This window comes from Mirounga leonina, unplaced genomic scaffold (genome assembly GCF_011800145.1).
Source record: "Mirounga leonina isolate KUSES-001 unplaced genomic scaffold, KU_Mleo_1.0 Mir_53, whole genome shotgun sequence".
Lineage (NCBI taxonomy): Eukaryota > Metazoa > Chordata > Mammalia > Carnivora > Phocidae > Mirounga > Mirounga leonina.
This window is the reverse complement of record NW_023270807.1, coordinates 100,509,557-100,533,569: the sequence shown is the minus strand read 5'-3', so window position 1 is coordinate 100,533,569 and position 24,013 is coordinate 100,509,557. Positions and strand designations below refer to the sequence as shown.

At 39.9% G+C, this 24,013-nt stretch overlaps 1 protein-coding gene across 1 annotated transcript in view; it reads right to left on the bottom strand.

The window, feature by feature from the left end:
• PLEKHG1 (pleckstrin homology and RhoGEF domain containing G1) overlaps positions 1–24,013 on the bottom strand; it is a 223,273-nt gene that overhangs the window by 167,877 nt on the left and 31,383 nt on the right. The window contains exon 2 of the mRNA XM_034991003.1: positions 1,052–1,109. The gene's annotated coding sequence lies outside the window, so the exon portion shown is untranslated. The remainder of the gene's footprint in view (positions 1–1,051; positions 1,110–24,013) is intronic.

Genomic DNA, 24,013 nt, shown 5'->3' with positions numbered 1-24,013 from the left:
CTCTAAGTTAGGCAAAAGAATTTCTGGAACTTTATTGCCAGCAATGAAGATCTACTGCAAGAAAACCATTGTTTTTACCAGTTAACAAAACATTGATGAATTCTGAACTCTGACACAGCAAAGTCATCTTTACTCCATTAAAATACCATTTGTCCTTGTAATAACTTTGAGTACTTCAAGAAGAATAATGCAGTGTATCAAATATTTATGATTCCAATAAAGCATTATTATTTTGCTAGTTAAAGGCAATAAAACTCTAACCCACTGCTGTACTTATGTTTTTAATTTTGTGGGGTCTTTTTGGTTTGTTTTATTATTTGGTTAAAAAAAAAAAGGCCTGGTATAAAATTTAAAGTATAAACTTATGAGTAAAAAGTGATAATTCTATGCTTAGCAGACTGGGTTTCTTCACCTATTCCTATGGTTCTAGTAAGCATTTGATACATCATCGAGCAACATCAGCTCAACATTCCATGTCTTGACTATAGCTTATCACGTGGTCAGAGAATGATCAAGTACTTAGGAAAGAAGCAAAGCAAAATAATTGCCTCAACCTTAAAAAAAAAAAAAAAAGGCATGTCCCTTCCTTCCTTTGCCTTTTATCATTCATTGTGGTTTTTCAAATACCACCACCACAAAATTAGATTGAGACTTTAAATCTTGAAGAAAAACTAGAAGTTAAAAGGACAAGAAGAACTTTTCTAGCTAATAAAAAGCATTTAAAATATTACCTAAAAGACCAACTCATTAATAGCTGAAGGCCAATGGGAAGAAATGACTCCAAATCGGGTCACACTGTGGCTTACTCTTCCTGACTTCATTTTTATTCTCTCTCTCTCTCTCTCCATATATATATTCGAGGTATGCATTTTCTTTTATATTTCATCCTGTGGTTACCATATATGTTATTCTGGCCCACAAAATAGTTAAAAGCAAGAAAAGTTTTGCCTGCAGTGTACTTATATAAAAATACCTAGCAAACCTAAATTATCAATATATTAATCTCTTAACATGTTTCATATTCAAGTGACAAAAAAAGAAAACAGCTCACTTTTACAGTTGAAGCCTTTCCAGTGGCTGCACTCAAGACTCCCAATGTCTGTCTTCACCTGTAGTAGAAACACAAAAATTAACTTGCTTCTTATTACTTTTCCGGAATTACTTCAGTGGAACATGGATGATATATCAGGGCTAATTCTAAGTGACAGAAGGAACACTGGCTGCAAAAAGGCCAGCATTTTCTGAGGAAAATGCCACACCTATTCTACTGGTCTGTAATAGACCTATAATAATAATCATAACAATTTAATTAAAAAACAAAAACTGGCAGGATGTGGTATTAGGAAAGTTACTGATGTTCAATCCTTGATTTTCCCTTTCCCTTGAAATCCACACAAAGTTTAAAAAAAGGTGAACTTCCATTAGCATTAAAAACTAAGTTCAGTGACCACGGGGTGCCTGGGTGGCTCAGTCAGTTGAGCGTCCAACTCTTGATTTAGGCTCAGGTCATGGTTTCAGGGTCATGGGATTGAGCACTGTGTTGGGCTCCACACTGAGCATGAAGCATGCTTGGGATTCTCTCTCTCTCTCCCTTTGCCTCTCCCCCCACTGCTTGCACTCTCTTGCGCTCTCTCTCTCAAAAACAAAAACAAAAAACAAAACAAAAACTAAGTTCAATGACCTCCCAGAAGCCGGGAAGAATGTCTCCTTTCTGGAGAAGAGATGAAAGCAGGAGGAGAGTGGGTGATACTCAGTCTCAACCACACTATCCCTATCCCTGAAGCCCAAGTCATCCATTGGATGTGCAACTTTCTAAGGTCATGGCCATTCTATCCCTGATTCCTCTCCAGGGCTGTATCCCATAATTTGTCCCCCTTTCTATCTTTGCAAAGTAGTTGGGGTGGGGGTGGAAGTCTACAGGGGTGAGGTTTACACCTGATAAAATTTGGGGTGGTTTTTTTTCTGGTCACTATTTTTAAAAAGAAGGAACCACAGACATTTCTATGTTTGTAGAGTTTTAAAGGAAAAACCAAACGTGCTTAGAAATTTATCATATGGATATCTTCATGAGAAAAACTTAAAAATATTCCAGTTGATTGAGGGATGAATCAAAATAAAAAGGAGTGAAAAAGTAGTACTGGTGGTAAGTATTAAAAGCAGGTAAAAAAGGAGTAAGGTATGCTAATTATTCTAAGAAGAGTCCAAATAGAGTGAAAATTTTCAGAAGTTTTGAAAAATTATTTATTTATATATTCATTCATTCACTAATTTATTTTAAAGATGTTATTTATTTGTTAGAGAGAGACACAGCGAGAGAGAGAACGCAAGTGGGGGAGAGGGAGGAGCAGGCTCCCCGCGGAGCAGGGAGCCCGACACGGGGCTTGATCCCAGGACCCTGGGATCATGACCTGAGCTGAAGGCAGACGCTTAACGACTGAGCCACCCAGGCGCCCCTTGAAAAATTATTTTTAAAAAACTTTACTATAATAATTAGCTCCATCTAAGTCTGAAGTCCTAGATCATGTCATAAAAAGTGGAGAACTGAGTAGGGGTAGATAGTGAAAGTGAGCTAATTTTATTTTATATATGAGGGATAAAAAAATGTAGTTTTACTGTGGTACTAGTAACTGGTTGGTATTTTTTGTTTCGTTTTGTTTTGTTTTAAATTGGAGAGAATAAAGAAGTGAAATACGTATTTAAGTTTAGTTAAGTTTGAAAACAGTAATAAACATAATACAGGAAAGGCAGAAATAGAAATAAAAGCAGGAATTTGTGATTTAGATATTTAAAAAGCAGTCATTGGTTCATTACAGAATGAAATACCTCATAGACAGATTTCAGGCAAATCTAGTCTTAAAATCCAATATGAATAGAATTATTAAAGGAATATATCACAGACATGGAAGAGATTAAGAATTGAGTGTTATGTAAAAATATCCTTGTGAATAACTTAACATCTAAATAGAAACAGTTTCTTAGATGGTATTTAATTATTAAAACTAAACCAGAAATATAAAAGCTACAGAACTAATAAACAGGGATTAGTGCAAGGATTAAATGATTCCCAAACTACATAAAAAATTCCGAGGATATAGAACAGACGAGGCTCCCCAGTTTGTTTGAAGAATCTAGTAGAAGCCTGATAACCAAACTTGACAAGATACGAAGAGAGAAGAGGCTTGTTTAACTTAGATAAATAAGGCAGAAGAATACGAAATAAAGTGCTCAGAAAACTCAATTTCGAGTATATTAAAATAATTACACAATGATATAAATTGGCTTATTCTAGAAATATTATATAAATAGACCTCTTGTGCTCTGTCAGTAGATCACAAGAGATCAACACATATTCCTATGTTCAAAGATGCTGAAACAACAGGATTAAACTCAGTGTCTATATCTGATAACCTCTCAGTAACCAAGAAATCAAAAGATCATTGACCATGATTTTTAAAAAGATCTAAAAATAACAGGGGTGCTGGGTGGTAGTAGGTTAGGCGTCCAACTCTTGGTTTTGGTTCAGGTCATGAACTCATGGTTGTGGGATTGAGCTCTAATTGGGCTCTGCACTCAGTGTGGAGTCTGCTTGAGATTCTCTCTCCCTCTGTCCCTCCCCCCTCGCATGTGCATGCTCTCTCTCTCTCTGAAATAAAGAAATCTTTTTAAAAAATCTAAAAACAACAGACAACATTTTAATGAAAAAGTCCATCATAAAATATGCTCACGGTGCAAAATGAAAGGAAGTGAACAGGCCAAATTACCACCATCAGCAGGTGACAAGGTTGAATACCCAGAAAAGTCAAAAGATACATCTAAAAAAAGCCTAGCGGAAAAAGAGAAGGTGCCATAAGATTATTTGAAACACAATACATAAAAAGCAATGGTTTTGTTGTTGTTGTTGTTGTTCATTTGCAGCAATGACCAGTCACAAATAAATGAAAATGGAGACAGTCTGAAAATAGATTAAAAAAAAAAAAAGCAATTTTTTTTTTTTTATTGTTGTTGTTGTTCATTTGCAGCAATGACCAGTCACAAACAAATGAAAATGGAGACAGTCGGAAAATAGATCAGATTCAGAAAAATGATGCTTAAAGAATCTACATAGAGCATATTTAAGGAAATCTTTATGATAATGGTTTCCTTGTGAGAAATGATAAAAAGCACAAATATGCTTTTTTAGAAAAGGAAAAAAAAGCAGTACTTGGCCAGGAAATTCAATATGAGGTAAACCAATGTATTTATAGTTTGAGTCTGAGATGGTGAACTGCCTGTCTGAGAATATGAGAACAGCAAGAGACTTTTACAATCAGAGATGCTTATTTATAGGTGAATACTTGAGGACCTCAGAGGCTATTCTATAAATTCAAGATGGGATTTCTAGAAAAAAAACACATTACGAATATTTGATTATCCGGCCTTAAGTGCAAAACCCACGCAGGGCATTAGAAACAAATAGAATTTGATATTTTTTAAAAAGCCCCTAAAACACATCATTACACTTTTAAAGGTTGAGGAAGGGTTATAAATAGTCATTGATGTTATATTTGTGAAAAGAAAATGCTGATTGCACGTCACTGAATCATGCTAAAACAGGTCACATTTTATTGCTTTTGGCCAAAGAACAATGCTAAACTTCTGGAATACATGCAAGGTGATGTTTAAAATAAGTTACATAGGCAAAATACAAGTAATGTGAGTTTGAGAATGAAAATAAATAAAATGTCAGGATTGGTCTTATAAAAAGGAGAAGTCCAAAATATGTCACCATGTCCTTTTAGCCACAGTGTCTAAAATAAGTTTACCTTTAGTATTAAACAGAGTGAGGAGACTAAATGTTAAATGCCCTGACAACAACTACATGATCAATTCTAGTTAATCAGAATGAATGTGAACAAAAATTATACACAAAAGGGACCAACTTCGCTCTTTATATGGAGGACACAATAAAAGGCCTGTTAGCTTTGCAGAACCGTAATACTCAGTGACTAGTAAAGCAGCTTTTAATGGTCTGAGTTAGCGTGGCTTAAACAAGGCACAATTTAAAGTCATGTGCGATAAAACACTTGTACTCATGATAATGACTCTGCAAAGACCCAAAGCATAAACATTTCTCCTAAAATGTCAACTATTTGAAATACAGGAGCTCCAGAGATCTGTACATAAGCACAAAATTTCTTATCTTTATTTCTTCGGTGAAACACATGAACTTCACAGAAGAAACAAAATTAGGGTAGAGATACACATAAGGGGCTACCAGAAATCATAAGACTTTAGACCAGTGCAGCCATAATGTAGTTAATACTGATAATGCCAACAAAGGGCAAATCTCCCAAAGTTCCTCCCATAAGTATCCAGAAAGTATTCCTTTTTTGCCCCCCTCCCTCTTCTTAGAAAGCATTCTTTAAATCAGTAACACAAATGGTCAAATGGACAAAAACAAAGTATTTCTGAGGCGATATGCAATTAGATCATGTAAATCCAAAGGGATCCCTGCATTTGGACTAGAGTTCTGCGTCTGCCCCAGACCTACCTCCTTGGAGTGCCACTCCACATCTGTCCATTCTGATTTGAGAAGGTGAGGTAACCTGTGATTCTAGGTCCGTGCAACATAAAACCCTCTACTAGCTTCTACCTGCTCTGCTTTGAGCTACTTCCTATCCTTCATAGACCATAAGCAGGTAACAACAGCTAGTGTAATTCAAACCTTCTTAAATTGGTTGCTGAAAGTGGGCGGAATGATATCATCTGAGGGTTTCAGAAGCCCAACATCTATCTACCCTCCTTGTAGCAACCACATTAACATTTCCTCTCCTTTACCCTCCTCCCAGCTCCTGCGCTCTGAATGACATTAATCAGGCTAAGCTATTCATCATGTTTCACCCCCCTGATTACTGTGATTGGTTCATGAATAGGACATGGCCCAAGCAGACCATATGCTTTACTGTTGGACTTTTAGACTATTTCCATTTTTTCCTCCCTAGTACAAGCAATGTTGTACATGGTCCTTGATTTCATGTTCTACCTTGTATTTATCTGAATTGGAACTGCTGGGATATTCATTATACACAAGAACATTGTTGGGTAACGCCAAAATTTTTTTCCCCAGAGTAATTGTACCAATTTACACTCTGCCCACAGTATATGAGAGTTCACTTTGCTCCATATTATGGCCAACATCTGATACTAAAATATTTTAATTATAGCTATTCTGGGTAGGAATTGGTATTACTGTGGTTTAAAATTGTATTTTCCCAATTACTAACGACATTAAACACATTTTCATATATATGTTGGCCATTCATGTTCCCTTCACTGTGAAAAACTTGTTCATGCATTTTGCCCATTTTACTATAGAATTATCTTTTTCTAATGAATTTGTTGGAGCTTTTTATGTATTCCCCAATATAAAAATTCATATGCCTGTTTTGGATTATGGTTTATCTTCAGTCTCTCTCTTGACAAACAGAAGTTCTTAAATATGATGCTCTAATATATATCTCTTTTTGATGTAATGATTTTTGTTTCTTATTTAGCTACCCCAAGGATATGAAGCTATTCTATCACATTTTCAACAAAACTTTAAAATTGTGTATTTCACATTTAAGTCCTTGATCCATTTGAAATTACTATTCATGCTGTGAGGCAGGGATCTATTTTTTTTTTCCATAAGGATAACCTGTTACCCCAGTATCATTTATTAATTTATTCTTTTTTTAAATGTTTATTTATTTTTATTTTTTAAAGATTTTATTTATTTGACAGAGAGAGACACAGTGAGAGAGGGAACACAAGCAGGGGGAGTGGGAGAGGGAGAAGCAGGCTTCCTGCCGAGCCAGGTGCCGGATGTGGGGCTCGATCCCAGGACCCTGGGACCATGACCTGAGCCGAAGGCAGACATTTAACGACTGAGCCAACCAGGCGCCCCTTTATTAATTTATTCTTTCCACTAATTTCAAGTCCAGCTCTGTCACATATTAGGTTTCTATATAAACAAGGGCCTGTTTCAGAACTACTGTTTTACGGGTCTAATTGTTTACCTCTATTGCCAAAATCACTTCTAAAATACTGTGGCATTATAACAATAGAAATAACATCTCTAAATTCTTCTACCTGATTTTTCTTCAGGATTTTTTTGGCTATTTCTGGATCTTTGTTCTATATAAATTTTAGAATCAACCCAAGTTCCACCAAAAACTTGTTGGATTTTGACTGGGATTGTACTGGACCTGTATTTGGGGGAATTGACATCTTTTACCCACCCCCCCATTTGTTTAGATCTTTTAAATATATCTTTCAATAAAGTTAAAGTTATTCCATTTTTTTACACAAAGGTCTCACAGATCTCTCATTAGATATATTTCTAGGAACCTTATTTTTCTTATCACTGGTGAAGACACCTTTTAAATGTTATATTTGAAAATATACAGAAAAGTAGTATTTATTGTATTTGTCCTTTCATAGAGCCAAGTTTTGGTTCTGAGATGCTATATGTACACATAATTGTTCAGACATAAGCAAGAAAACCCACTAGCAATGAAATTCACAATAGAAACTGGTTGACCAAGGTGGGAAGGGAATGGGGAGAATTAAAATGATCAAACATTTCAGAATAAGAATGTTAAACAATTTTTCATTCATGCAGATAATTATTTAAATACTGAGACTTGGTTTTTATTCATTCATTCATCAAGTATTTAGGATCTATTATGTACAAACATACATTTCTATTCTCAGAGACCTCCAAAGACAGACATTCTGTCCTTTCTTTGCAAGCTCAATCACAGGCCTGTACCCCTGAATCAAGTCAATCTTTATTTCTAATTTGACATGTCTAATTGGTCATTTCTTTCTTTGAAAGAAATACAGTGGGTCTCAACCACTTAAAAAAACCCAAACCCTAGAATTTGGAAGTGGAGACTGTGGAAAAGAGGTAAAAATCTTTCAATAGCTAATATTTGTTGGTTTCCTTACCAGTCAATATACCACTCTTACCTACAATTTGATTAAATTATGTAGTGAGCACCTAATGTATGCCAGGTGTGGGGCTATGAAATGAGTAAAGGACAGTGTCTCCAAGAAAATCTTCTCCTATAACAAAATGGATGTGTTCTTGAAAGAACTATACACATCAAGCAATTTGAGTAAGTTGAATTATTTTCAGTGGCATTTTAACAGATACATCAGGAAAAATTTGTCAAAATGAAGGTTCTAGGTGAGCGCTGTGAATTGTGCAAGACTGTTGAATCACAGATCTGTACCTCTGAAACAAATAATACATATAAATAATAATAAATAAACAAATAATACAAATAAAGATAGCAGGAGGGGAAGAATGAAGGGGGGGAAATCGGAGAGGGAGACGAACCATGAGAGACGATGGACTCTCAGAAACAAACTGAGGGTTCTAGAGGGGATGGGGTGGGGGGATGGGTTAGCCTGGTGATGGGTATTAAAGAGGGCATGTTCTGCATGGAGCACTGGGTGTTATGCACAAACAATGAATCGTGGAACACTTCATCTAGAACTAATGATGTAATGTATGGGGATTAACATAATAAAAAATTTTTTAAAAAATGAAGGTTCTACTCACTCAACCCTGATGTTATATATAAGGTTTGCATATCTTATGAGGCACTGCATGCTGCATATAAATAAAATTTAGAAGTGAGTTGAACTTTTAAGACAAGTTCAGTTTTTAGTCTGTATCAATTCCTGGGATCCACAGGATCACACACCAATACTAGATAGAAATCATTAAAGTTCCTTATACATTATTAAGATATGGTAGGCTGATACTGGATACTTTCCAACTCTGAGCTATATTTAATGGTAAGTCGGCTGTGAATTTTTTTTTTAAAGAAATCAACAAAAGCAGATAGACAACAAAAACTGTGCACACTAGATTCTGATGACCCAGACCTTAGATTTGCTTTGTCTTTGAAGAGACCAACAGTTGGCATAATTACTTACCAAAGGATTGTTAATTCTAATACTTAGTCAGAAATTAGGAGTTCCAGCAGGTGACCCCTTCCTCATATTTTCCCCTGTGTTCCTCTCTTTTTTTCATTCTTACAACAAAGTGGACCTCTTAATAAGGAAAGCTGACCAAATAGAACTGGGGATTTCAACATCATTTTCTTTTTTCCAATGTTGCAGGTGTCACTGGGCAAAAATGTGAAGTAGTGAATGATTCCTGAACGAATGAGCTTCATTCAAGTGCTGTGAAAGGCACTAGGGTTACAAAGAGAAATACTGAGACTTTGCCCGAGACAGCTGGCTTCGGAGGGATGCATATCAGGGAACAGACTGGATGGCAGCTATATCTCAAGTGCTTCTGTACAGCTATCAACACATTCCCAGCTCACTTCCCTATCACCCCAGCAACCATGCTACTCCTGAAGTACCTGGAAGGCAACCAACAGCTGAGCACCCACCGGGTACCAGACACAGGTGCTGATGATCCAACAGCGACTAGGACAGACTCGGTACTTACAACTCACAGACCTTCCAGCCAGTGGGATGCGGTGGGGGGAGGGGGTCTCAGATTCAGCTAACAACAAAGCCCAGGGGCAGCTGCAGTTACACAGTGTGCTCTGGAAAGCATAAAAGTAATACAACTTTACTATTAGAACTTGGGGCTTGGTAACACATCGGTGGAGGAATACTACAGGTAAGGCAAATGTTTCCAAAGATCTGCAAGTCCAGACATAAATCAGAAGCAGGGAGGTGACTAGGAAAGTGGTAAGATTTGGCAGATTTTGTATTTAATAAAATGGAGGAAGTCATGGAAATGGATGAACATTTCTAGAAGTTTCTAAGGTTAGAGTCCATGAGCCTCTTTCAGTCTAGATCAATAACTGTTTGGAGCAACTGAGATGTGTAAGTAAGCAGGGAAAAATGAAAGATGTTAATTAACATAGAGAAATTCCCTAAAATGAACAGAATTCAGATGGCTGTGGTTTTGAAAGCTGGAATATTTTGTAAGTAAATTGATTTTAGTATAAGGAAACAGAAGATACCATGTTTCTTATGCCAGATATTTAATAATCTGATATTTTGGGAGATAGCTTTAGAAATCTGAATTTGTGTTTGCCTGTTTATTTAATGGTAGAGTACTGATTTTTTCTTTAACCAGGCTTCTGTAAAAACACTACTTTTATTCAGGCAACATATGGAAAAAATTGTTACATCATTTCAGAATGTTATATTTAGAAAGGTAATTTCCTTTCACTGAAGTTCTTTTTTTTTTTTTTTTTTAACCTTTCCACATCAGTCAAGAAAAACAGGCTTTGACTTCAGTTTTTTAAAAATGAACTACCAAATATATCACAGAGTTTTTATTTAACATCCATCTTGAGGATATTTCAATGAGCTTTCAGGTTCAGGGAGAAAAAAAAAAAAGGAAACATGCATGTGGAGGGCAGACTTCCAATAAAACATTTTACAGTTCCTACCAAACAGTGATTTATTCATCTACTTCTTCCTTGCCATTACAGCAACTAGGACTTCCTGGAAATCTTTGGTTTTGCAAATGTGGTCTGTTTTTACTTCTAAAAAGAGGGGAAATGCTAAAATTGAATTATGTAGCCCATGAGGAAAATAGACGGGTGATAATTGACATATGCATAGAGACCTTGTCGTTTTAAATCTGTACTTGAGAAAACTATTTGTCTTTTTATTAAATATGTCATTAGGGTACGTTGTGTGTGCTTAGACAGTTATTTTGCTGATTAAAAAAAATTCAAACTTAACACGAATGCTATTTCAAAAATACTTCAGGGAGTCTGCACTTGACACCATGAGCAGATGCATATTTCTTCGGCTTCTGCTTAGATGCATTTTTAGCCCAGGTACTTGGGTATTTACAAGTGATCAGACCTGTAATAGCATGGGCCTTTGGCCATGTGATTTTAAACCCAGAACAAAGGGCAGGACTCCAGTGGTACATAGATATACTAGACAGGACACAGTGCCACCATTTCCACCATGACACTGAAATACGGTAGCTATATGAAAACACCGAAATGTACTATCTACTGCCGTAAAGTTAGTTAGAATTGCACTTTCCAGTGTAAATGCTCAGCAACCACAGATATGGTTTAGCATCCATTTGCCCCACTGGACCACATAACACCCCATTTCCTTTGTGTGCAACAGGATGCCCAATGCCTACCACAGGGTAGTTGCTCCCAAGTAATTATTAAATGAATGAGTAAAATATGCTCACTGAGTACATATGGTAAGCAGGGTTTCAAGTGGGAGCGTCCAGAGGCTATATAAATATTGAGAGAACGGATCGTTTACTGAAGAGGGGTTGAAAATATAGAAACGGGGAAATCTTCAAAAGTTCCCTGAAAAGACAGAAGGAACTGGGACCTAGGGCCCAGAGCGCAGTGTTAAGTAAGGTTGGGCTACTTTGGCTGGTTATCACAAGGGACAGGCACATGGCAGTTACTGGGTTTGATGGCCGGCGGTGGCCAGCATGTTCTTAGGTGATTTTTGTTTTTTTCCTTTTTTTTCTGGGAAGTAAAAGACGAGACATCTTCTGAATCTGATGAGCGAGAATGTGTATTTGGGAAGAGTAGGGAAAGCGGCGAGATAAGTCATTTGCAAGAGTGGGGCGTGAGCTGACTACGTCTGTCTGTCGGTGTCACACTTTGTGTGGTCAATCACCAGGTGATGGGACCTCAGGTGGGACGCTGGCCTGGGCATGCGCATAGCAGAGAGCAGGTAGGAAGGGTAGGTAGCATCACAGGAAAAGCCTTGGCTTTGGCATCAGGACAGCTGCGTCCGTGCCCAAGCTCTGCTAGCAACGAGTTGCTAGACTTGGAGGAATCACTTTGTTTCCTTAGCTCCTAGGTTTCTGCCATTTGTAAAAATCACAGGTGGCATAAAGATCCCCAAGGCCCCTTCTAGCTCTAAAAGGGCTAAGTCTTTATAAAATAACCAGCAAATGGTCTAATGGCTGCATAATTAACACAGAATAAAAATTCAGAATTTTTACTGTCTTGGCACACGGCTTTCTGGCATGGATTACACCTCGATCTCCCCTCTGCTCTGTCTCTAATCCTTCTGCCATCCTGTCATCTATACAACCGACATGATCACGTGACTTTCTGCTTCTCTGCTTCCATCCTTCCAAAGGTCCCCCCACTGCTGTCTGCGTGAATCCAGATTCCTCAGTCCAGCCCAGGAAACCCCGCGTCATCGGTTCTGGCCTCACTTACAGCTTCCCTGAAACACAAACTGCAAAATGGATTTAAAAAGAAAGAGAGAGAGAGAGAAAGAAAGGAAGGAAAGAAGGAAGGAAGGAAGGAAGGAAGGAAGGAAGGAAGGAAGGAAGGAAGGAAGGAAGGAAGGAAGGAAAAAAGAAAGGAAGGAAGAAAAAGAGAGCATTTTCTTTATTAAAGGGAAAATAAAATAAGGGTTCTTCATCCCCTAAACATTCCTATTCACTACTTTAGGGATACGTGTATTGTTGTTTGCTATTTTAAGATAGATAGTCCAATTTAGAAACATCAGACTCAGAGATTTGGGCCAAGCACTTCTCGGTAGCAACAGTAAGAATTTGTGGCTGAGTTAAAATATACTAAAGCTAATTCCTTTCACTTTTCAAGGTGAGTACAGTATAAGTTAAAGCCTTCCTAAAAGAAATGGGCTTTCCAGAGGAAGTGAAGAAAGAATATAAATAACATTACCCCATTCATTAAAAGAATGGTATTCAATGATGTTTACACAAGTGGTTCTCGCTTTTAAACTTAAATCTAAATCTATTTTAAAAACTGTATGTAAAGTAGTAATTTACTGAAGCCAAACCACAGAGAAATTTCAGGAATGCATCTAGGTTGTATTATCTTATTCTCAGCTATATAAAGAGAATCTTAATAGCTTCTAAATTTTGGTCATCTATTGACTAATTAATTGTTACTTAAAAGAATGTTGCAACACAAATAATTTGAAAAACTGTTGCAAACCAATTAAGTTTCTACTTGAGAGGTGGAAAGGTAAGCCCCTAACCACTGATTAGCTATTTTTACACAAGAGGTACCTGGCAGGGACAGCCTCTTCCCGGTCACTAGAACTCCCCATCTTTCTCCCTCCTGTGCCTGGGCATTTGCTTGTCCTCTTGACACCCTTATTTGCCTTCATCTCAGCAATCACACAGAAGCAGTGGTGATCCTCAGGAGTGAGAGATAGGCAATGACAAGAAAGGTTCAAGCAAGGGCCAACGGGTGTTAAGAGAAAGGGGAGACTGCTTGTGGCTGACAGGGCCCCAGAACCTTTTATGTAAATGGAGTGGAGGGAGGGCAATCAGAGTGAGTTCTAGGGAAGAGTCAGGAAATGTAAGGAAAGACATTTACAAGCAACTGGAGAGCATAGGAAGGTAGGAAAGCCTAAATTGTTTAAAAAAACCGAGAGGTATAGGGTTTGGGTGGAAAACAGTAATACGTTCTATCTAAAAATTAACAAATTAAAGTAGTGTTTGATGCTGGAAAAGAAAAATTCTAAGCAATCCAAGAAGATCATCTGTCAATTTCATCATTGTCAAGAACAATACTTTCACAAGGACTGGAATAATACAGATATTCATATTCCTTTCATGGAAAAGAGAACAAGAATGGGAAAATTCTCAGATTATTAAATAAATAAGTGCCAAAACAGAAAACTAATGGCCTAAATGATAGAATTTATATGGCTAAAGACTCATTCAGTAGGCTGCAAAATTTAAATCTCCAGAACATATAGCCAAAACAAAGAGAGGGAAAATATGAAAGATATGGAGAATTGATTCCAAGAGGTCCTAAACTCATCTACAGGAGTTCTCTGTGAAGACTGCGTTAAGTATTAGTGGGGAGAAAATATCCTGAGCCCGAGCAAACTTCAGATCACAAAGGTCAACAAAAAAGATTCAAAAACAGAACTGGTGAAATATCAGAAGTAAGGATAAAGTAAAAATCCCCAAAAGCTTCAAAGAGGTAAACAAGACAGATGCATATACAATCAACTAAGTTATAAGAATCAGTCCAGCACCAGACTCATTGGTTACACTAAATTGTAAGTGTATCCAAGGGGCAATGCCTTCAAAGTAGAAGAACTATCATTTTGAATCTAGACTGAAATTATCAATCAAGTGTGAAGGCAAAATCAGACATTTTCAAACGCGCAGTAACAGAGCTTACCATCCATGCATATTATACATAAAGTTACTCCAAGGAATAGTCTACCAAATGAAGATGGGAATCTAAGGAAGAGAACATGGCATGAAAAAGATAGTAGGAGCCAAATATAACCCCAAAGTAGAGGAGCGTATAAATGAAGCTGTTGGAAAAATCTTCAAGCAGCAAAATTTAGCGATCCAGAATGGAATTTCATTCTCCACGGATCTGGGTATATATTACTTGGTTCCGCAGTGAATAATATTTGCATATTGGCTTTCAATTGTTAGAAACAATCCATAGACAAAGTAATCATTCATAGTTACGCTGTGACAATAAGTATAACAGAAGTATTAAACCATGATACTGTAAAACAATTAGAGTCTAACATGCTGGGAAGTTATAGGTAGGGGCTCACCCTCCCGGCACTGAGGGTGTTCCCGGGCATGGGACTTCCAGTGCTAAAACTGGGGAAGTCTTGGGTAAGCCAGGACTAGTTTGTCACCTTAGTCAGAGCAGAGAAGAGGTGAATGAAAGATGTTAATATCCCCATTTTGCAGAGCCAAGGCTCAACAGAAGCTTTAGAAAAGAAGTAAGTTGGTGAAAACCAACATCAATATAGTAACTGTTAGCAGTGGCTGAACTTGAAAATGGGGTTTTTATATTTGATTTCAACCCCTTCCAAACGATTTAGATTTTTAAAACAATACATCCATTTAGAGTCGAAGAAGTCAAGTCTTATTCATGAAGCATCTAACTTCTAACAAAGAGAATGTTTCAAAATGAGCAAAACCTAAGGCTCTGAACATGGGGAGCTAACTAAAAATGACCAAACAAGGGATTTTTATCCAAACTATGATAGGAAAGCAAGATACAAACAAAACTGAGGACAGGAGGATCTGTTCCCTCGTCCAGAAGCAGTGCCTGTCCTCTCCTGAAGAATGGATGGTCACAAGAAAGGACAGGGGGAGGAAGTCTTCAGTGAACCAGAAAAAGGGACCGAGTGAGCCGAGTTAATCATGTAACAGGCCATTGGAAGCCACACCGCCATTACAGCTGCTGCTGGGTAAACCCTCGTAGCCTACTCCCTCCACCTACAAGATGCTCAAAAGACATTCTGCTCCCTCTCTAGAGGTGCGACTATTTATGGATGTCATATATTACACTAACTTAAGAAAAAAAGAAAAGCCTGAATGCTATACCATGATCTGGCTGTTTTATGCCAAAATTGTTACTCATATAAAAAATTCAAGGGGTGCCTGGGTGGCTCAATCAGTTAAGAACCTGCCATCAGCTCAGGTCATGATCTCTGGTTTCTGGAATCCAGTCAGGCTCCCTGCTCAGCGGGGAGTCTGTTTCTCCTTCTCCCTCTGCTTCCCCTCACCCCTCATGCTCACTCTCTCTCAAATAAATAAAATCTTTTAAAAAATTCAAAATAGGGCTTCTTTTCATGAGCATTAACACTTTGAAGTTTGTCTAATGACCCTGAAGACGGATTTGTATCTATAGATTTTTTCTTTGTCTTTAAAGAGAACCCAAATCTTAGGTATGCTGAAGCCAATCATTTACACAGGAAGCTATTGACTTAGCTACAAAGGATAACACAACCCCGAAAGATAATGATTGTTTCTTTCCCTTCAACTTAAGAATGCCCTCTGTTAATACCTCAAAGATACATTATTTAAAATTTAAAATGGAAAAAGCCCGTCATCCTGCCTTCTGTAAGTCACTAACTACCAAGCACATAATCAAAATCCATTATGAGTGTCATCCAGCGCATGGAACGAGGGCCCATGATGCATTTAACAACTTACTGGGTACCTGCCAAAATCACTGCACATCTATCAAGTTTCCTTATTTTAAGATTCACTTACCATTCTAAAAACATACCTGAAATCAGGACATAGCTTATAATCAACATGAACATTTAGCATGGCTGGGTTTACTTGTGCTCCCTGAAGCTGTTCGATCAATTGAGTATCTTAAAAATCCAGAGTGCAGAAACAGAAAACCCCAAAATATCCCATCCATACCTCATTGGAAACATGTTTGAACCCATGAAAGGAATATAAAAAAATATATCTCCAGATAAGCTGTCTTCATATAATTGAAGACAACTGAGATGAGAAACATTAAAAAGGACAAAATCAGACCTAAACAGACACTTTCCAGTTCTTGTGAATTACAGATTACATACAGTTAATCCACAAGTTCCAGCAGAAAAAAACAACAGAACCATGATTGCTCTACCATGTCCACCCATGGCTTTCATATTTCTTATTTTAATTATAAGACTCTTAAAATGCTCATTCATTTATTTCAGGGCATTAAAAATATTTCAGTGTCATTTATTAAAAGTGAAATTTACAGTGTGTTAAGTCTCCATGACTCCCCAAAACAAAAAAAAATTTTATTCCTTTAAAGATTTTATTTATTTATTTGACAGAGAGAGTGGCAGGCAGAGGGAGAGTGAGATGCAGGCTCCCCGCTGAGCAGGGAGCTCGATGTGGAACTGGATCCCAGGACCCCGGGATCATGACCTGAGCTGAAGGCAGATGCCTAACCGACTGAGGCGTCTCACTCAGGCGCACCCCCCCCAAAAAAATTTTTTTAAAGCAGTGAAAACTGCAATTTACTCACACTCCAGGCAACAAATTGAAATGTACTGGAGTAAACTTAATGAATAATGTAGAACATTTGTGTGAAATTCAAAGTATTCTGTTATAAACCCTTCCTGGGGAGGGAGTGTATCTGTCCGCATTTTCATTTCCTTCCATTTCCAGTGACAGCTCTACTGAATGTTCAAAGGCGACAGGATTGAAAACTAATAATTTTTCCAGGGGAAGAGTCACTCAACTACTTTAAAACCTGGGTTGTTTTAAGTATCTTCATCCAAAAGAAAAAAAAATTGTCCTAATTCTTCCTGGAAGGATAACATCCCATAAATTCCTACCCACCCCTGCCCTGAAGTCAGTTATAAATCACAGCCTTGTAACTCTCAGGAAAAGATGCTGGTGTTTGTAATAATCCCAAAGCACGGAAATGACGATGTACCTCCAAGCACTCACTGTATTCTCTACAAAATAAAGATTTATTGTTCAACTGCTTCATCACTTTAATGGGTTTCTCCCCGAATTAGGCTTCGAATCTGGAATTGAAAGTTAAATTTTTCCATATGTCTGAATTTAAACCACTTGATCTAGTCATGGAAAAATTGATTTACTCTTTCAGTTAAGATATTTTAAATGTTTATTTCTATTCATTTATTATTACTATTTTTTTTTAAAAGCTTTATCCCAAAGCTAAGTTTCAGGGTTCCGTGCAGTTCTCAAGTTAGCCTAGAATGTAGTTCAATGATAGAAGTCAATGTGGCAATGGGTAATGTCCCGAGGGTATACCGGGTGCCTTCTGAGCTTCCCATCCTTTTTCTCTCCAACTACTGTATAACATTTCTCCAAATCCATCCAGCTTTCCGAGACTGCCCTGGGCTACACATTTTTCCTAAACTACTTACACTCCAGTGCTCATGTGGCCACTTGATCACACGCTTTGTTTTAAAAGGCATATAGGTTAGTTGACCCTTTCTCCTAAATCACATGAGAAACCAGTCTGAGGGTCAGGGAGTCTCTCCCATGGCTTCTCATTACTTGTGGCACTCTGGACGTAAGTGGTACCCCACACCACACCGACCGGCACGTAGTGGGTCCTCACGTTTTTGAACGGGTGAGTACATATCTTAGCCATCACTCTGCAGTCAGCACAATCCTTGATTCTCAGAGGGAGAAAAAACCAGATCTGATTGTTAATACTGTGCTGGATATTGACACTTCTCCCAGCCACATGTATTTACCTGAGTCATATGTGACACCATCACTGATTCCCAAAGATATCATGTACCACCTTGAACTTAGGATTTTGTTGTTGGAAATTTAGACTACTTCTCATTTTATCTTACAGAGCCTAGAATGAACAACATGCGAATATCATCATTTAAAAAGTGAGGAAACTTTTGTATTTATGGTATGCATTATGGGTACATAATAAAAAAGTGATGGTCCCCACTTTTCCAACCCTTACTGTCTCCGTCCCCTCAAACCCCTGAACCCCTCCTTTTTCTCCCAGTGGGTCAGATGCTACCTGGCTCACCCCTAACCACTCTCTGAATGATATCCTTCACTCCCTTCCACTCTTGAATTTTGCTACTGCCCAGGAAAAGAGCCACACTGGGGTCGTTTCCATCTTCCTATTTTAAGTAGTATCTCTCTGAGGCTGAAAACTGAAGAACAACCACACATGCATAATGATACCATGATAAATCCATGGTTGCCAACCTCACTTGGGTTCTTGATACTCTTCAACCATCTGTTGACATTTTTTTTTAAAAGATTCATTTATTTATTTATTTGGGAGAGAGGGAGAGAGAGAGAGTTGGGGGAGGGGCGGAGGGGAAAAGTCTCAAACAGATCCCCTACTGAGTGTGGAGCCCCACAGAGTGCTCCATCCCATGACCCTGAGGTCATGACCTGAGCCAAAATCAAGAGTCAGACGTTTAACCCACTGAGTCACCCAGGCACCCCTTGACATTATTATTATTATTTTAATTTTCTACTTTTTTTTTTTTTAAGATTTTATTTACTTATTTGACAGAGAGAGAGAGAGACAGCGAGAGAGGGAACACAAGCAGGGGGAGTGGGAGAGGGAGAAGCAGGCTTCCCATGGAGCAGGGAGCCCGATGCGGGGCTCTATCCCAGGACCCTGGGATCATGACCTGAGTTAAAGGCAGACACTGAACCGACTGAGCCACCCAGGTGCCCCTAGAGTAGTAGACTTAACAGTAAACACTTTTTTTTTTTTTAAGATTTATTTATTTATTTGACAGAGAGAGAGAGAAACAGCTAGAGAGGGAACACAAGCAGGGGGAGTGGGAGAGGGAGAAGCAGGCTTCCCGCGGAGCAGGGAGCCCGATGCAGGTCTCGATCCCAGGACCCTGGGATCATGACCCGAGCCGAAGGCAGATGCCTAACTGACTGAGCCACTCAGGCGCCCCATCTTGACATTATTTTTTAATTGAATGTTAAGTGAACACTTATTGTGTGTCAGACTCTGTGCTGGGATAGGCTCTTCCTGCCTTTATCCTTTGTTAACTCCTTCTAGGGCTCCTCTCCGCAGCCCCTCAGACCTTGTCGCTCACGCCAACCCCAACTGTCAGACCACAGCCCGCTCTCCCACGTTGAGGAAGACGATGCCATCAGGAATGAACTCTCTCAGCTTCCCGAGCCTTGCACTACAATCCACCTCTGGCTTCACCCTGCTCTGCAGTCTTCCCACAGGCTCAGAGGGGAGGGGGGTCAGGAGTGAGCAGGGACCCCTCAGCACCAGCACTGTCCCTCTCATCTGTTCCTCACTGTCTCCCATGCATCCAACTCGCTCTCTCTCCATCACCTGTTTTCTCTTGGCCCATGCATATGATGGCATCTCAACTCTGCTGAAAAGAATCCCCTTTGGACCTTGTACCCCTGCCCCCCGCGGCTATTATCATCTTCCTTACTTGACCACACTTTTTTAGGGTCACTGTTTTTTTAAGATTTTATTGATTTATTTATTTGAGAGCGAGAACAAGCAGGCAGAGCGGCAGGCAGAGGGAGAGGGAGAAGCAGGCTTCCCGCTGAGCAGGGAGCCCGAAGCAGGGCTCGATCCCAGCACCCTGGGATCATGACCTGAGCCAAAGGCGGATGCTCAACCGACTGCGTCACTCAGGCACCCCTAGGGTCACCGTTCATGGTCCTCTACTTCCTGATTTCTCACTGACTCTACTCATGCTTCTATTCTCTTGTTCCGCCACCGAGATGAGCAAAAGAGGAACCGGGTGAGGCACGGGTCTTCAGAGGCTCCTGATCTTTACATGTGGCTTTAAGCAAAACCCTCAGACTCGCGTCTCCAACCGCCTGTGAAGCAGCTCCAGGGCAGCGCCGTGGCTGACTCCCCAGCAGCCGAAAGCCCCTCGCCCCACCTGATCGTGGCCTGCTTTCCTCGGTCCCTGTGAACCTCGTGCTGCGCCCCCCGTGCCCCCCACACCAGCAGGACCACACTGCCTGCAGCCATGGCACCTGCCCCGCGGGACTCTGCCCTGCCCTCCCCTTGCCCGCCACGCCACTCCCGCCCTTCCATGCCTGGCCTCCTCTCTCTCGTCCCTCACCACTCAGCTCCAGCACCGATGACCTCCTTCGGGAGGACACCCCCAAGCAGGGCATTTCCCGGGGATGCTGTTCCTTCTCTTCACCAGAACTCGGACCTCCAGGGCAGAAACACTGTCTCATCAGTGGGATCTCAGGCCCAGAGTCACTATTCAAAAATGCGAAACTGAATTTTATGAGTCTTCAAAGGAGAGCCAATCCATTTGTTGGTTGCTCCCGGATGTGAAGTGTGTTTTTTGGCTTGGTAAAAAGAAATAAACTTTGCGGGGCTGGGGGGGGGGAACATTGCATAAGGTATTTGCACAGAATGGCTTAAAAGCCTAAATAAATAAGTCAGTCATTAGCAAAATATCAACCAACCAAGTTGGAAAAAGGAAATTCAAATGAAATCATACTAGAAGTGCCTGCAAACTTTAGTATTTGGCAACCTCTAACTTAAAGCCAGCTAGTTTCCCCAGAAACTTTTTGGTAAATAAAACCAGCCATCAGTGACATGTATCATTTCATTGCAAAATGTTTCTGAAAGTATTCTTGAAAACATCACTTCGAGCCAGAGTTCTTTATTCTCCTCTGCCTAGTCTTTTAACCACCAATGTCCCTACCACCAACATTGCGTCTGTCAGAATAAAAAGTTTGCAAATGATTCTCTGTCTCTCCATTTATTGCTTCTTGAAGTTGGACTCACAGAGCTAAATGTAGGCATTATGATGGATTAGGCACTTAAGATACTTTTTACAAAGCTTATATTCTAAGAAATGCTCAGTGTGATCCCAAGATAGGGGCTGAAGACTAGGATGTATAGTATAGTAGGATCCCATTTTTGAAAAAAGACATGTTTGCAGGAAAACATCTAGAAGGATGGAAAACAAAAATGTTACACCTGGTTGCCTCTCGCTGGTGGGATTTAGGTGTATGAGCTGTTTTCCCCTCCCTGCCCCCAGTCATCATGTATCACTTACATACTTTTTTATTTAAAGTCTTTTAGGCAATAAGTAAACTGAGATGCATTTCATGGACCTCAGAAGCTCTGATCCCCTCTAAGCGTTCCGCATACCGTTCACTGGAGGAGCATCAGCCTGAGCCCTGAGATCAGCCTGAGAGCAGGTGGATCCGTAAGAAAACAGTGACAACATTTCTGGGCTGAGAAGGCTTAATATAATAATGCAGGAAAGGGATTGAAACTCAGGTATTTGCATATGTGTGCCTGGCAAGATTTTCTAAATGCGTTTTAGATGTTCAATGGATAGTTCTTCATCTATACTTAATGTCTAACTCATCAAGACCCACTCCATGTGCAACCTCCTCTGGGAATCTTTTCCTGCTCAGTCTGGGTTAGGCTAAGTGCCCCTCCTATGTGCTCTTGAACTCTGCACACTTCTACCAGCCGGGCATTCGACAAGCATCGACTGACTGAATGAATCCGCCCATATGGAGTACTCTGCTCAGTCCTGGGTACAGTGGGGGGCTGCCCTTCCATGACGGGTATGCACCACTCTGTTGCCCAAGAAGTGAAAGGGACAGAATGCCCAACAAGCTGGCCTAAGAAATGAGCAGGAGGTCTTTTCGTTAGATTGCGATAGCCCAGCAATGCCCATGGGAAGGCAGCAAAGGGGGCATATCTGAAAGCTTACGCAGGACTTCAAGATGGAAAGGAGAAGAACTTCTAGAAGGAGAATGTTGACAGCAAGGGTCAGAGGCAGGAGAAAACACAGCGTGTGTGAGAGACGAAAACACATCACAAACAAGAACATTATACATCTCTCCAGACTAACCCATGTTCCCCACTTGGCCTAATTCCTCCACCACCTTTATGGTCCTTATTCTCTCGGTCTTCCCTGCCTCTCACATGGAACACGCATGGAGCCAGGAATATGTCATTCCTCTTCAGATCAACAGTGATTTCCTCTCCCATCTAACTCAGAGTTCACTTTCTACACACTGTCTATACTTCCTATAAACCATGTGTGCCCCCTCCATACCCTTGTGTTATTTACTAGACGGATATGTGTGGCATGTCCTTTATCCTACTATGTATATGCAAGAGAACAGTGTTGTAACTGTAATTTGGGGGGTTCCCAAAGTGCCATGCACATGGTAGCATTCAAACATGCTGGACTGATTCACATCTGAACAGGAATCTCACCTAACACGCAAGAGTCAAAAGCTTATTACAGAACTGTGCAGCCGCTGGGTCTCAGAACCCAGGTCAGGGCAGTTTTCATAGTCAAGGATGCACCTTCAGGCTCTGCTGGATCAAGGGGCGCTTGGCACTTCAGCAGGCTGCCTCTGCCGGCCACCATTCCTGCCTTCCTACATAAGCCCTGTGATGCCTGTTAGAAGCCTAGTGAGTTTACCTGCATGGTTTCTGGACCTGTCTGGCAGACAATTCACATCTTGTTGGTGTTGGCAGAACTACTGTCAGAGAGGCGTCACCTTCCTTACCTTCCCCCTAATCTCCCCCAGATAAACAGTCAGTTCTCACTTATCCATTTAGTTGCGCTGCATATATTTATTAGAACAACTTTACACTGTGCTTGTAACCATGAACAGCTTTGTTGCCATCAGTGAAAAGCAAGTAAATAGAAGGAAATGATTCAAAAGACAGACCTTGTTCTCTGAGTCATGTTGCCCCAGGCAGCTGACACTCATGAGTGGACACAAACCCCAGGGCAAATCAGGGCCAGGAGATCCCCATCACTGTCAAATGTCCATTCTATACACAAATAAAGGACTGTTTTGTATGGTAATCATTAAGAGAGGTTGTGTGGAAAAGTATTTATAAGAACGAATATAATAAGATTTTTAAAAAATACTAAAAATTACAACATCACAGCCTGTGTATACTATTTGTGCAAGAGATGACCCTTCACAGGGACTGGATGCTTGGGCTGCCCGCATATGGTGACCTTGGAAATGTGAAACTCAACCTTACTATTACGCTGCTTTTTCTTTTCTCAAAAGGAAAGTGACCCCTCTTCATCCCAATCATAATAGAATGTGATAATGAGGTCTAGGTTAGTCCTTTACATCATCAATGAGCCAATAAGACTTCTGAAATATGTTACTACTTACTGTTCTTCTCGTACCTTAATGGTTCCTATGCAAATAAGAGGATTGGACTAATCTGTAAATTACCAGTTAGCTCCAAGATGCTAGGATTTATAGACTGTGGTGCTTATATATATATCATATTCATATAAAAGTAGAAACACTTACGTATATAAATATTACATACAACACACATATGCAAATATATTGCTTCTCTGAAAGTCAAAGCCTATTAGACACAAACAGCCAAGGGCTCTGTCTAAAATTCAGGACATTTGTTAGGCAGTGTGCCCAAGCTGGTCTCTGGCAAATAACAAGCTCTTTAAACTCATACATTGACTCTCCCGTGACAAAAGTATTACCCTGCCCCAAAATAACGGAGAGTCATACACAAGCCAAGTAGCTTCACAACTATAACAAAGAACACGAGCATTTAAAAAGTTCCCACAATTCTCCAGCCAGAAGAAATGTATGTCCCCAGTCCGGGTCACCGCCGAGGGGCTCCTACCGGCCCCCCCCTGCCTTCTGCGCCCGGGTTCCCCCTGTTTCTCTGCTCTGCCAGCCACTGCTCCTGACAGCTTCGGTCCCCACACTGAAGACAGGCCTCCATCGAGG